Here is a 15,021-nt window from a genome sequence, read left to right on the forward strand (position 1 = left end):
GCTTAGCACTTTACCTGGGTCATCTCAATCTTTGTAATTACCTAGTGAATTTCTTTTTTACATTTTTATTTTTTATTTATTTATTTTTTTTTTAAATTTTTTTTTTATTTTTCGGTACGCGGGCCTCTCACTGCTGTGGCCTCTCCCGTTGCGGAGCACAGGCTCCGGACGCGCAGGCTCAGCGGCCATGGTTCACGGGCCTAGCCGCTCCGCGGCATGTGGGATCTTCCCGGACCGGGGCACGAACCCCCATCCCCTGCATCGGCAGGCGGACTCTCAACCACTGTGCCACCAGGGAAGCCCTACATTTTTATTTTTATTATTCTTAACTTACAGATGAGGAAACCAAGGCTTAAGGTTAAGTAAATTGCTGTTATGGACTAAATTGTGTCCCTTCAAAATTTATCTGTTGCAGCCCTAACCAGTAAGGCAACTGTATTTGGAGACAGAGCCTTTTAAGAGGTAATTAAGATTAAATGAGGTCATAAAGGTGGGGTCCTAATTCAGTATGACTGGTGTCCTCATAAGAAGAAACACCAGGGATGCCTGTCCACAGAGAAAACACCATAGGAGGACACAGTGAGAAGGCAGCCATTTGCAAGCTAAGGTGAGGGGCCTCAGGAGAAACCAGACCTGCCTACACCTTGATCTCAGACTTCTAGCCTCCAGAAGTGTGGGAAAATACATTTGTGTTGTTTCAGCCACCTAGTCTGTGGTATTTTGTTATGGCAGCCCTCACAGAATTGCTTAAGGTCATGTAACTAGTTAGTGATGACATTGGATTATGGGCCTAATCATTGTGGCTCCAGAGCCCGTACCCTGAACCATTTTGCTTTTCCACCTTCCATACAGCATCGGGCAGTTCTCAAGGTCTGGGATTCACTGCCATGTGGATAATGTGAGCCATAGGAACGGATGTGCTACCCCAAAACACGTACGCTCTGTACTTCTCCAGAGTGTAAGCTCCATGATGGCTGATTGCTTGGGGGTTTTGTTCACCATTATTATTCTAGTGTCTAAAGCAATGTTTGGTAATGTAGAATAAATCAATGCTTAATAAATATTTGTTGAATAAATGAAACAAAAAGAAAATAAGAGAATGAAGGATGTCAGAAACACAGATAGGAGGGCCTCAGACCAAACCCTTAAGAACATACACATTTAATGGCTAGGCACGGTAAGTAGAGCCCACCAAAGGATGCCCCGATGTCATGATGCCCCGAGTTTGGATTTGATATACTAGCTAACTGGGAACCATAGTAGAATTTCAACACACACACACACACACACACACACACACACACACACACATGCACACTGCAAGTGATTTTGAAAAATAGAGGCAAAGAAGGAGAGAAGCAACTAGAGTCAGGGAGACTAGCTTAGCTAGGAGGCTGAGCAGAAATGCATATATGGTTGCAACAGACTCCACTAGGGCCGTGGAGGAGGAAATGGAAAGGAGATAGGGCGGATGCAAGTGAGAGTGACAGTACTTGGTAACAGGTGACTGACAGAGGATTAGGGAAAAGAAACCAAGATAAGTCACAAGTGTTTTACCTAGAGATCCTGAGGCCCACTGAGGCCAAGTGACTTGTTCAAAGTTCTCATTTCAGGAGCCTTTTGTTTTTTCCCTTACTGAGTGTATGTTCTGTCAAGAGCTCAGGATCTTGGGCTGGGACTTGGTTTACACTTCTGGACTGATACATTTTGAGTTGTCAGTTCAGCCAAAGGAATATCACCACTCACACTTGACAACTTCTGAAAAATGTAATTAAAAATGAAACTGGTGACAGCACATAAAACAGCATGTTTCCTAAGTTGACATATCATTTTGGTCCCCAAAGCTATTTTGAATTTGAACATTAGAAATGCATCTTTAAACTTCCAAAGAGGGACAAAGAGTCTTTTCCCCATCTGAAGAATGAATTAAAAATCTGCTGTAGAAAAATACCGCAGAGAAAAATAGAGAAAGCAGCTGGCCCTCTTACCAATTTCAGAGTAGAAAAGGAATTTCAGTAGAGCATAAAAACAACTTTCTCTCATAAAGAAAACACAACAACAAAAAATAATCCTCGCTGTGCCGCCTTTTGCAGTTGTTTTCTGTCTAGTATTAGATAGAGACCAGCGGGCTTAGCATTGTTTTGACACCCTTGCGACTGGCAGATTGCCTGCTAGCGGAAGTTGGAAACGAACTGACCAGCTTTATGCTTCCAGGTGGCACTTAAGCCACATTTTCTGTGCTGTTGTTATCAGTCATTTAATTCCCTACTGAATATTGAGCGGTGTTTTTAGTTCACAGGCCATTTGCAGTGTCTTTCTGTTTCCTTTTTTACGTTAGCCACATTAAGAAAAAAAGGCAACTTGGGAAACACTTTTGCAAATGTGAGTTTAACAGTAAAGTGCATTATTGAAAATAGCACAGCAAGTAGCAGTAAACTTGCTTTAACTTAAGATATAGACCACTGGAATGTTAAATTCAAGAGAAATTTGTAGAAGGCATCATATGAGGACTTGGTAATAAAAGCAACTAGGCAATTAAAAAAAAACCCCCACCTAATTAACCTGGCGTCCCAGGGGAGAGAATAAGGAAGCAGTTATTGATTGACTTTTTTTTTTTTTGGTATTGTTGAAAAGACTAAAAGGAGAAGAGAAAAAGCTCATGGTTTTATATTGATCATACATTTAGTAGCTATCTATATGTGACTTATTTATCACAGAATAACATCAAATATCACATAGAACACTGAAGGAGAAAAAAGTATTGGAGGAAGTGAACTACTTTATAGCAGAGTCCTTTGGAAGAAGCATCATAGCTGTTTAACCTGTTCTTTCTTTTTGGAGGACCAAACTGTCCCCCAAACTGTCATTAAGCAATTTTCATTTGTTTCTCTATTTCTTTTGTCATCACTAAATCACTTCTCTTCGGGAACAAATTGACAAATTATGAAACACAGAAAACTGCTGGTTCAGTTGCAGAAGGAAATTTCCCCCTCGCAAATTATGATGGATTTTGAGCTGATCAAGCCATTTTGTTTTAGAGATATTACCATAAATCTTCAGCCGCAGTTGTTACAATTCATATTAATTTTACACATGAATATTTGGTCCATAGATAGTCATTTGTCTTCTCTGCTGTAGTTTAGGTGTAATTGGATAAGGAAAGAAAATGTATTTAAGTATTTACAACATTTTGAATTACAATCATTACATTTATTTTCGGCAGTGTTTTTAACACGTATTTTCTTGCAATAAATATCTTTTCTAGTGTGTTTTCTCAGTAAAACACACATAAGATATTACGTGAAGTTTTAAATTTGACTTATGTCCAAATAAATGAATCATTTTATTTCTCTCTTTATAACTTTTCAATACACACACATATACATATATATTATATAGTATATTTTATATGTACATATAAATTAGGTGAACTTTCTTAGGCAAATGGAATTTTGAACTTTTCCAAAACACAAGCAAAGAATTACTGGTAGCCAAAGAAACTTTTAAGATGGTTACTATCAACCTTTAAGTAGCCAATTTAAACAATATTAAGTGCATGCACATTTGTTTCATATGCATTTTTCTTTAATTTTTACTTATTGTTGTCAATATGTTGTTATACTTGATGGAAAAGAGTAAATTACTTGACTTGAAACTGAGGTGGTCATAAGATTGTGTCCTTTGATTCAGTGAATGGGTACATATTCACATCTGGATGGTTTTAGCAAAATGTTCTTTCAGCCATAGAACAATAATATTTTCTTTGAAATGGTCAGCTAAACACAAAGGGATACAAACAGGAAACTTTTTTTTAACCAAACTCATATCTTCCTTATATGAAAATCCAACCACAATCAGTCTAGTATGAGATTTTTTGGTGTCTTTTTTTCCTTCCTATTTGGATTCATTCCAGGTGGGATAGATTGAAGTGAACACTAGTTAGCTTACTCTCTTTGCAGCCCATTGCTCCCTTAGCACAGTGAGGAACCATTGTACCGTTTTCATGTTCTTTCCGGACTTAGCCTACCTTTGCATTAGTTTTTGTAGCGTGTGAATCCCTGATTAGAAAAAAGGGATTGTGAATCAAGTACCATTTTCTCTTTTTTTCCACCTTCTCCAAATTAGGCTTTGTGTGACTTATAGGCAGTCATCTAATTTCGGGGTATTGGGCTTAGTCCCTAATTGTAGTGTCAATCCAGTTCTTGCTAATGCTGAGGTCATTTCTGTATTGACTGTATTTCTGCTATAATTCAGGCATTGAGCTAGAATCTGGGAATACAAGATGAATGAGACAGAACTATGTTGTTCTTATTTATTTCTGTGTGCTGGGTGTTCCAAATGCTCTAGATGTGTGAAGGCACAATAGCAATCTATATGTCTGTAGGCTACGTACAGTTACAGGTTGATTGCTCAGGCAATGCATAAAACAGTATCTAGAATATTGCCTTTGGTTTTCGAGTCTCAATTTTAGATTGAATAAACACTTAATACGAGTTAAGAAAAGAGCAATAAGAATACTTAGAACAGTGGATTTAAAGACTTTTTCTTTTTTTTTACTTCAAGGTTTTTTTATATTCAAGGGATGTCTTGGAGCACTCTGAAAAAAACGAGGGAGTGTGAAAGACATGTATAATTTAAGTCTGTTCTTGCATTGCTCTTATATGCCAATGTACGAGTCCTATATTATTACAGATTTATATAGAAGAGGTTATTCTACCTCATAGAGTTTGAAAACTTCTAGGAAGCATTTATTTATAAAGGAGACAGAAGAAAATTACTCCAGCTTTCTCCAACCTATATGAATAAAAGAGGTTGTCTTGAGTAGATGCGTCTTTGTGTAGGCAGGCAGAAGGGCATGATCTCAAGGTGAAGGGAAATTTCTTAGGTTGGAGGAATTTAGTTTTATGAAGAATTGAGTATACTGCCCTTATATTTCTTATTTTGTTGTGGGCAGGACCAGTGTAATGGAAAGGATGCTTTTCTAATGTAGGGTTCAGAAGACCTGGTCCAGGCATTTATTAACTCTTTGAGACTGCAGTCCTGCCACTTACTCTCTCTGAATCTATAAATCAGGGATAATTCTGTCTGCTTGGTGTCTCATGGTTATGGAGAGAATCAGATGAAATATACATGAAGATACTTGATGAGTTTTAAAGATTTACTCAACTGTTATGACAATGGGGACTATTTATTATTTAAAAGAGGAACATCAAGGTTAAATATTAAAGAAATCTTGATTATACAATATAAAAAATGTAAAATACTATCTACAGTATTTTATATTTTTATAAAATTATATATATTTCAGTATAGTTTTCCACACCTCTTCATTGAAGTAGTTAAAACCAATTATGTATAGTATGTATTGTGTAGTATCTATGTATAGTGTGTATTGTATAGTGTAATACTATACAATGCAGGGAATAATCCTACACTGGCCTCTGGTGGATGGACTAAATAATATGTCTACACATAACCTTCAGGCAAAGGTATTTAGGTGCTTTGACAAAGATGAGGTATCAGAAACTTCTTTTTAATTCTAAATTTTTAGATTCTGCTCCACAGAATCTTTACTTGGGACTCTTACCTTAAGTGTATGTAAAGATCACCTGGGAGATGCTTATTAAAATGCAGCTTCCTGGGGATCAATCCCCCAATTCTGAATTACTAGTTCTAGTGTGCAGCCCAGGAAGCTTGACTTTCAGACCAGCTTTGAGAAACACCCTAAATGAGATTAAGGAGGGGCGAGGGAAGATGGATGAATTCATCAAAATTCTGTGCTTTTGTATATATAATATTTCTCTAGGAATAAGTTCCATAGCTTTCATGAAATTGTCCACACTCTTCACCCAAAGTGTAAGAACAATTATTTTACTTTAAATATAACTTTAGTTTAATGTCATTTTATATTATTTAAAAGATACTTTGACAGTGAAAAAGCATGACATGTTACAGGAATGATTTTTTAATTGAAATATAGTTGATTTACAATGTTGTGTTAATTTCTGCTATACAGCAGAGTGACTCAGTTATACACATATATACGTTCTTTTTATATTCTTTTCCATTATGGTTTATTCCCGGATATTGAGTATAGTTCCCTATGCTATACAGTAGGACCTTGTTGTTTATCCATTCTATATATAGTAGTTTGCATCTACTAACTCCAAACTCCCAGTCCATCCCTCTCCCACCCAACACCCCCTTGGCAACCACAAGTCTGTTCTCTATGTCTGTGAGTCTGTTTCTGTTTCATAGATAGGTTCATTTGTGCCATATTTTAGATTCCACGTGTAAGTGATATCATATGGTGTTTGTCTTTCTCTTTCTGACTTACTTCACTTAGTATGATAATCTCTAGTTTCAAAAAATATGGAACGTTTCACCCATTTGTGTGACATGTTTGTGCAGGGGCCATGCTAAACTTCTCTGTATTGTTCCAATTTTAGTATCTGTGTTACCAAAGCAAAGCACTACAGGAATGGTTTTACTTTGATCTTGCTAATCTCTGATACAGAGGCTAGGATATAATAGCTCACAGAATTTTAGGGTGGGCTTTGGTTCAGCATATATTCTGTCCCAAGTCTGAAGGATTATAGTGCATGTGTCTGCAGGCCAAAGTTACCCAATCACAGGGAAATCTGTCTACTTCTACTGTTGCCAGAAGAGTATCTGAGTATTTTGCCATTAGCGAGTACACAGGAAAGAGACTTGGGAGACCACCTGGGCTATGAAGGCATCTTGTTGCACGTACTTCTAGGAGATGCCCCTCCAATAATTTTGTGCTTTTGGTAACTTTTCTGCTCTGTATTTCATACATGAGGGTACTTTGTAATTTTAAAAAATGTACTCAAGTGTAAAATTTTATGATTGGGGTAACTATGATTTAAAAGAGGGACCTCAAAGTTAAATATTAAAGGAAACATGAATCCAAAATATTAAAAAATGTAAGTGTAAAATATCATATATGTATATGTATATTTTTCTTTGGTATTTCTAGGAAAGACTTCTTAAGGAGGAAGGAGATGCATGTATGTGTTCTCCCTGGGTTGAGCGTTTAAAGAAAATGCTTTTCACCTCTACAAATGAATGTTTATGTTTTTGTTCATGGTAGGAAAATTAGAAAATACAGAGAGGCACCAAAACACATGCATATACACATATACAGCAAAACAAAAAACATACTCTCTCTGCAGCAGTAAAATTTTAACTACTCTGGTCATTCAGAATGAAGATTACATTTCTCATTCTCCCTTGCAGTTGGGTATAGTCATTTGACTAAGTATGTGCCAGTAAGAAGTGAGGGGAACTGATATGTGTAACTTCTGGGTCAAATCCTTAAGAAACGTGCCCTGGACTCTTTTTTTAATTCCATTTCCCCTGGCAGGAACTAGGCAGTCATTAGAGCAACTCCTTAGACCCAAAGGTAGAAGCCATGTGCTGAGAATGGCAGAGCACCCCACCAGCCTGGATCCCTGGGTCATCTCATGGAACAGAGCCTGTCTACCTGCCCTAAACTGTTACATGAGAAATAAAATACTTATTTCAGCTGCTCTATTTTGATGCCTCCTTGATATAGTAGCTTAAACCACGCCTTCACTAGTAACAGAGGGAAATAGACATCCAGGCTTCTTTCTCTTTCTTCATACTCTTGCTTGGAGCAAGGGTGTGGTGGTACTTCATGCTGGATTATGTGGAGAAGGGTCGTGTCTTAGGAACGGCAGAGCAGAAAGATAGGAGGAGCCTGGGTTCTAGGATGACTTTGTGGAGCAGAGCAACCATATTAGCCCTGAATTATCTACACCTGTACTATTGCATGAGTGAGAAATAGACTTCCATCTTGTTTAACTGATTGTTGCTTTGGGTATCTGTTTCATGTAGGCAAACCTATATCTAATTAATAAAGCCGTAATCCCGTGTCTTAGAGATAAACCATGAGTGTATTATATATCCTTCCTGAGTTTTTCTGTTGATTAATTTGTATATATGTATACAATTATTAGTTAAGAATATAGACTCGTTGACAACCAGGATTTGAACCTAAGCTCTGCTACTTCCAAATTAGGTGGTCTTAGGAAAGTTATTTAATATCTCTGAGCTTCAGTTTTATTATCTATAAAATGGATGTAATAGGCTCTACCTCATAGGCTTATTCTTAGGATTAAATAATTATCTATAAAACACATACACATAGATGTTTGTTTATATTAATAGTACCTGAATTATAGTAAGGGCTCAACCTAATAGTTTCATTCATTTATATATTCAGCAAATTTATTATAATTACTTCATAACAGTGTGATCATACTATATACTCTTTTTGTAACTTGCTTTTTCATATAACATTATGTTATGAACATGTTTCCATGTCAATAAATTTGGTTATTTAGCAGTATTTTTCATGACTGCATTGTATGTAATCGTATGGATAGGCCATTATTTATTTAGCCATCCTTTTTGTTGAACACAGGTTATTTCGAATTTTTTGCTTCTATAAATGATGTTATATCGCACGTCCTCATTCATACAGTTAATGCTTGTTGAACACCTAGTATGTGCGAAGTGCTGTTCACATAAGTGAACAGAAGAGACAAAGATCATTATCTTCAGGGAATTTGCAGCCTGTAAGGGGGAGATGGGCAACAAACAATAAACACAACAAATAAGAAAAATATCTGTGTTAGAAAATAGTAATTTCTCTGGGAAAGAAAAAGAATACAGAGCAGAGTATGGAGGATCATGAGTGCTGGTAGCAGGGGTGTCAGGTTGCAATTTTATGTAGGGTGATTTGGTTGGGCCTTCGTGGGAAGGTACAATCTGAGTGAGGATTGGAAGGAAGAGAGGGAGTTAAGCCTGCAGAGACTTGAGGGAAAAGCATTTGAGGCCAAGGGAACAACTAGTGCAGAGGCCTAGTGACAACAGTGCCCGGCCTGGTTGGGGAATAACGAGGAGGCCAGAGTGACCAGAGTGGCCTGAGCAGGGGTGAGAGGAGGAGAAGCTGAGGTCAGGGGTTGTGGAGGTGAGGGTGGGGGATGAAGCATGGATAGCCTTGTAGGTCCTTGTAATGACTTTGGCTGTATTAGTAGTAGTATTAATTTTTGGTAGCTACATTTTTGCACCCTTCTTATTTATGGCCTTTGGATAAATTTTTACACATGGAAATGCTGGTTCAAAGATATGAAAAAATGTAAGGCCTTGATTAAGTAAAAGTTTTCAGGGGAATAGGTGAGACATTTTTGGCTTGGTAGTGAAATCTTTGCCCACATATTTAATTGTTTTTTTGGATACATTCTTAGACATGGAAATGCTGGCTGAAAGATAAGCAGAATGCTTTGCCTTTGAGTGAGTAACAGTTTTAAGGGGATAGATTCTGTTTCTCATAGGCAGAAGTCATGTCCTTTAACTTTCCCAATTCCTAATCCTCCAGCCTAGCGTGGTGCTAATCACACAGTGAGCTCACTGGGTGAAGTGTAGTGTGTCAGTCTACCTTTCAGTCTTAATCATTACATGTCCTTGGGAATGGGGAAACAACATTTTCCCTTTCAGGAATTGTGAATACGTTTCTGATGGAGAGGTCCCTATTCTCCTTAGGCTTACATTTTAGTGGGAAGAGACAGAGCACGGACAATTAAGAAAGGTAATTGCAGATGATTTCAGATACATTTGGAGAAGAAAACAGGATCATGTTTCTAAGGCTGTGACCATATGAGACAATAAGATGATCAGAGTTGTAGCTTCAATTACTATATGCATTTTTCCCCTTGCTGGGGTGTGAAAGGAAGCTGGAACTCTGTGGTTGGCCTTTGTGTTGATTTCAGCATGTCGCGGCACCGCGTGGAATTGGATTAGTGATGGTGGTCTTTGGATCCAACTCAGTATTAGAATCAAGGGGGTACCAAATGTGGAAACAATCCAAATGTCCATTAACTGGTGAATGGAAAAGCAAAATGTGGTCTATCCAGATAATGGAATAATTTTTGACAATAAAAAGGAGTGAAATACTGATATATACTACAACATGGATGACCCTCAAAGATGTCATTCTAAGTAGAGAAGTCAGGTACAAAAGACCATGTATCATATGATTGTATTTATATGGAATGTCTAGGAAAGGCATATCTTTAGCTACAAAAAGTAGATTAGTGGCTGCCTGTGTTTGGCAGTAGGAATGGGGAGTGGCTACAGATGAGTACCTGGGACTTTTGGGGGTGATGGAAATGATCTAAAAATGTAATTGTGGTGATGGTTGGACAACTCTATATATTTATTAAAAATTATTGAATTGTACACTTAAGGGAATTCTATAAATACACCTCACTAAAGCTATGGAGAGGTGGAGCTACTATTCATGGATACCTAGATCCTTACCTGAGTGCTTCACTGGGTGAGCATATGGCCTTGTGACTCCAGGTTTGGCTGAAGAACTAGGAGGATGCTGCTTGTCATAAATATTTCCTATTAAGAAAATAAACCATTTGTGCATAGCCTTGAAATTTTTAAGTAGATAAGGACAGTGATACAAAAAGAAACAAGATCCTACTTTGTGTAGACAGTGTCACCAACAGGTGTCACCCTGTTAGGCATTCTGGGAGCTCAGGGAAGCTGTGCTCAAATACGCTGCATCTGCTCCCACGCTGGACCAGCTCCCTTCTGTGGCCTTGACTAAAGCAGTTGGGAAGGTGAGTTTATCTCATGGGATGATATGTGTGGCCTCTTTGCACCAACATGTAATCCATTTGACAGGTTGCAAGCATGCTGTAATGTCTACTGCCACCATCACAGAGATTGTTTTGTTGTTGTTGTTTTTAAGTTATCTGGGGCATGCCAAATTAAACTAAAAGAATAATACAGATTGCCATGGGAAGATAAGGTGAACATTCTGAGATATCTAGAGGGAGGAAACATAACCACTTGGAGATAGTGTCTTCATTTCTGTTCTAGAAACACAAAAAGAACCCACATTGTGAGCTCTTTTCTCCTTTCTTAAATCCATCGCTGAGGCTCCCTTTACTTCTCACCTGGATTGCCACAGTAGCGCCATACTTTCTAGTATGAAAGTATCTGAACCACTCTGCCGCCTTCCATCCATTTCATCTTAGAGCACAGCTCTAGTTATGACTCCCAAGGGCCTTGGTATAGTACAGGGTTTTTGTCAAGCCCTGCAAATAGCAGCCCTTCCATGCATCGCAGAATATGTGCTCCTGCCTTCCTGGAATACATGGTGGTTCTTCCTCAGGCCCCACGTGTTCCCACCTTGGGAGCTTTGTTTGTGAGTTTTCCCTTTGTGGGATACCTCCTCACAGGGCTCACCTGCTGAAATTGTAGCCATCTTTCAAAGCCCGGCTCAGACTCCCCATTCCTATATGAAGCCTTCTGTGATTCTCCCAAACCAATTGTGATTTCACCCTTCTCTAACTTTGTGCTCCCTTATATCCTCTGCGTTAGTTGTGTTCTATTTGGGTGGTTTGCATACCTGGCTAAACTTCTTAGTTTGTAGACTCCATAAGGGCAGGGACTGGGTCTTACCCATCTTGGGTCACTTTGCACATAGTTGATGCCCATGATACAACCTGTGGGTTGAATAAGTTGCATAACTCAACTACCACTCAGCTTTTCTCCCTGAAAATAAACTTACAGCAACTTTACACTATCCTCGCTTCTTTTTTTCTCTCTGTTACGTGCCTAACACTGGACATTTCAAAATGTCAACTTACTGCTATTGTGTGCCTCGTCTTAGACTTTTGACACACTTTTTTTTTTTTTCTGAGCTAGGGTTGTGCATTTGTGTCTTGGCAGCTGGAGAGCTATGTCTGTGACTAATGAGTCAATTATCATCCAGCCTTGGGGAAAGTACAATTATTCCTGACTGGCCAGGCTAAGGTAATCCTCTCCTCCCTGTGCCCTTTCCAGTGAAGAACAATGAAACAGTTGGAATTCAGACCTCTGCAAAGGGAATTTAGACAAAACATTTGTCTGCTGAATTTAGCTTCTTTGGACTTATTCTGATTTATGATTGATTGGTTTTTAAATTGCTTATTTAATCCTAAGGACTGTCGCTCCAGGGGAGGCCATATACCAAGGAGTATGTGATCAAGAAGCAGTGGAGTGAAGTAGTTTGGCTGGGCAAATGAAGAGCAAATTTTGTCCAGAGCAACATTGCTTTAGGCTAGGAGTATGATATGAAAATCACCCCCCTGACTTTCAAAGTACCCAGTCTTGTTATAAGCATGATTGCTTAACCCCTATGCTCTTGGCAGGAGGTTTTTGGCAACTACCCAGTGTTGCACAGAATTTCCCCCCCATGAATTTTTCTTTCCTATTTAACAACATATTCAGTATCTCTTCACAACTGAGAACATGCTCTTGATTTGTATTTCTGTTGACCATGGTGCAGAAGAACACTCAGGTGTTGCTGGGAGAATTAGGTCATGAATTCTGATGTTGGTTGTGTTGATCTGTGAGAACTTTCCTGTAAAGTGTAGACTTTCTTCTAAGCTCATGGACACTAGTCTGGCCTTTGAATGGATGAATTTGAATTTTTAACCGATTCTCTGAAACTGACCGCTTTCATCTGGAAGATGTACAGTCAATTTACGATTGGTGTTTAATTTATCGAGGCGTCCATAGTTTCAACCTTTTGCAGGAGTGTAACCTTTTTCTTTGGCCTGAAATTAGACATTGTAGGTGTCGTTGGTGACCTTGTAAGGGAGATCTGTTGGAAGCTTGTCTGTTTGGTATCAAAAGAAAATTGAAATTCCATTGCTTCAGAATAATGAAACCTTTAGCAAAAAACCTTTGTTTCATGTGTATTGAAGTTTTGACTCAGAAATGCCCAAAGAAACACTCTTTCAGGTCTCAGTAACCGACTTGTTCTCTGAAATATTGCTGTTAGATTTCCAAAGTGTGTTATGTCTGGCACTTATTTCAAAGCAAGGAACATTAGGGATAAGATGAAAAGGTAGAAAAGGACTCTGATGAGAAGCAGAAACAGAAGAAGATGAAACGCCCACTTGGGTGGCGTGTTTGGATGGCCACCAGGATAACTGGGAAGCAGCATCTGGCACTCTAATCAGGCTTTAGGCCACTTCGGATTCTGGGCTGTGCCAACATCTGCCATTTTGTCATTATCATATTGAAAAAGAACTTCTTTCCTATCTTCTGCTGCCAAGAGATTTTTTTTTTTTTTTTGCTGTTTTTTTAAAAAATGATAAAAGCATTTGTAAGAAGCACTTTGGGGCCTTTGGAGTGAAATAGTACTTGCTCTTGTGAAACTGCTTTCAAGGTTTAGAAAGGAGTCTTAAACTGTAGGTTCAGTCAGAGAGGGAACAAGTTCTTTTCTGAATCTTTCCATATTTTAAAAATGAAAGCTTTATGTTTATGAAAGGACGAAGTTTTGAAAGAGTAAACAAGAAATTGTGTTAGATCTGAGACCTCAACCATCGCTGCACATCAGCATCAGAAGCTGGGACTTCATTACATTTTGCTCTTTATTTTGAAGGAGTTTCATCCGGTTATTTGTCAAATAACCTGGTGTTTTATTGGAAATGGCAGAAGAGCACACTGAGTGATGATAAGAACAAACAGAACTTGTCCTTACGGGACATCTGTTCTTCCCAGACATCACTGTGGTTTTCAAGTATGTAAATCAATAGATTATTACAGTAGTGTGCTGAGTACACCTAGTATTTTCTCGGGAAATACTAGGTTTAGCTTGTGCTAGACTTAAAGGATAAGCAAGGAGAACTGAAACTATTCCGCGTCTTATTAGAACATGGCACTGAGGAATGGCAGGGAGCCACTGGAAGTCTGCTTGCCTCTAACTTTGATGAAGTTTGGAGAACCCTTTCATTCCTCCTCACTCCTGTTTCCAAGCATCTCCATGCCTGTCTTGCTCCACGCTGCTGCCACTGCTTGTCTCTGCCCTAGGACTGATGATTTTACAGCCATGATTGTGGCTGTAAAAGAAGAAGAAGTCAGGGAGGGTAAGTCCTAAGACCATTTTGTCTTCCCTTCTGTGGCCTGGCATCGTGCTGGTTACTCCAGCAGTGTTCCTGTAACCCTCCCATCACCTTCCTTACTCAGACTCTCAGCCCCTCCACCCCCAGCAGCCAAGGCGAGTGCTTCATATCAGCGTTTGCGGGGATTTGTTGGGGCACAAGGCAGGGGTCACCCGTCCCAGTAGTAGCTAATTAGGAGTCGTGGGTGCTGGTGCAAGAGGCAGTAGAGAGAGCTGGCCTGAGCTGGTGGTGTTTGCTAATAAATCCCTTTGAAAAAAAAAGCGGTGCATTAAATATTTGTGTTTTCCCTCTCTGGCTTACTGAGCTAATGCTGTATCATAGGCTAGACTACCTTATCTCTTCTCCCCAACAGTATTTCTGTGTTAATGTACTATAGATATCCCTACAAGTCTTTTTTTTTTTTTAATGAATTTATTTGTTTATTTATTTGGCTGTGTTGGGTCTTCATTGCTGCGCGCGGGCTTTCTCTAGTTGCGGCGCGCAGGCTTCTCACTGCGGTGGCTTCTCTTGTCACAGGGCACAGGCTCTAGGCGCGTGAGCTTCAGTAGTTGTAGCTCACGGGCTCTAGGGCTCAGGCTCAGTAGATGTGGCACACGGGCTTAGTTGCTCTGCAGCATGTGGGATCTTCCTGGACCAGGGCCTGAACCCGTGCCTCCTGTTTTGGCAGACGGATTCTTAGCCACTGTGCCACCAGGGAAGTCCCCCTGCAAGTCTTAATTCTACCAATGATGAGGTATTCAGAAGCAAACGCAGGATTCTGGCTGCCTTGCACCAGGCCGAGATCATTAGAACAACAAGAATCTTTACTGATTTTGAAGCCATGCAACCAGTGGCTCAAGAGAAACAAACATGCCACTTCGGTGGGTTAGGCTGTTTTGTAACCCCTTCAGTTAGATACCTGACCAGGTTGTTCACAAATAAACCCACGTCTCCAGAATCTTTCCATGGTGGAGTATTGTAAGGGGATGGAACAGGATGCCCTAATCTGACAGTAGCTTGATTT

General features: G+C 39.3%; 1 protein-coding gene and 1 non-coding gene across 4 annotated transcripts in view; one reads left to right on the forward strand and one right to left on the reverse strand.

The window, feature by feature from the left end:
• IFTAP (intraflagellar transport associated protein) overlaps positions 1 to 15,021 on the forward strand; it is a 60,006-nt gene that overhangs the window by 21,466 nt on the left and 23,519 nt on the right. The window lies entirely within an intron of this gene.
• On the reverse strand, positions 6,367 to 6,474 carry LOC116758914. Its single transcript, XR_004351297.1, has one exon. It is a non-coding gene; the product is annotated as a U6 spliceosomal RNA (small nuclear RNA).

Source organism: Phocoena sinus, chromosome 8 (genome assembly GCF_008692025.1).
Source record: "Phocoena sinus isolate mPhoSin1 chromosome 8, mPhoSin1.pri, whole genome shotgun sequence".
In the NCBI taxonomy this organism is placed as follows: Eukaryota; Metazoa; Chordata; class Mammalia; order Artiodactyla; family Phocoenidae; genus Phocoena; species Phocoena sinus.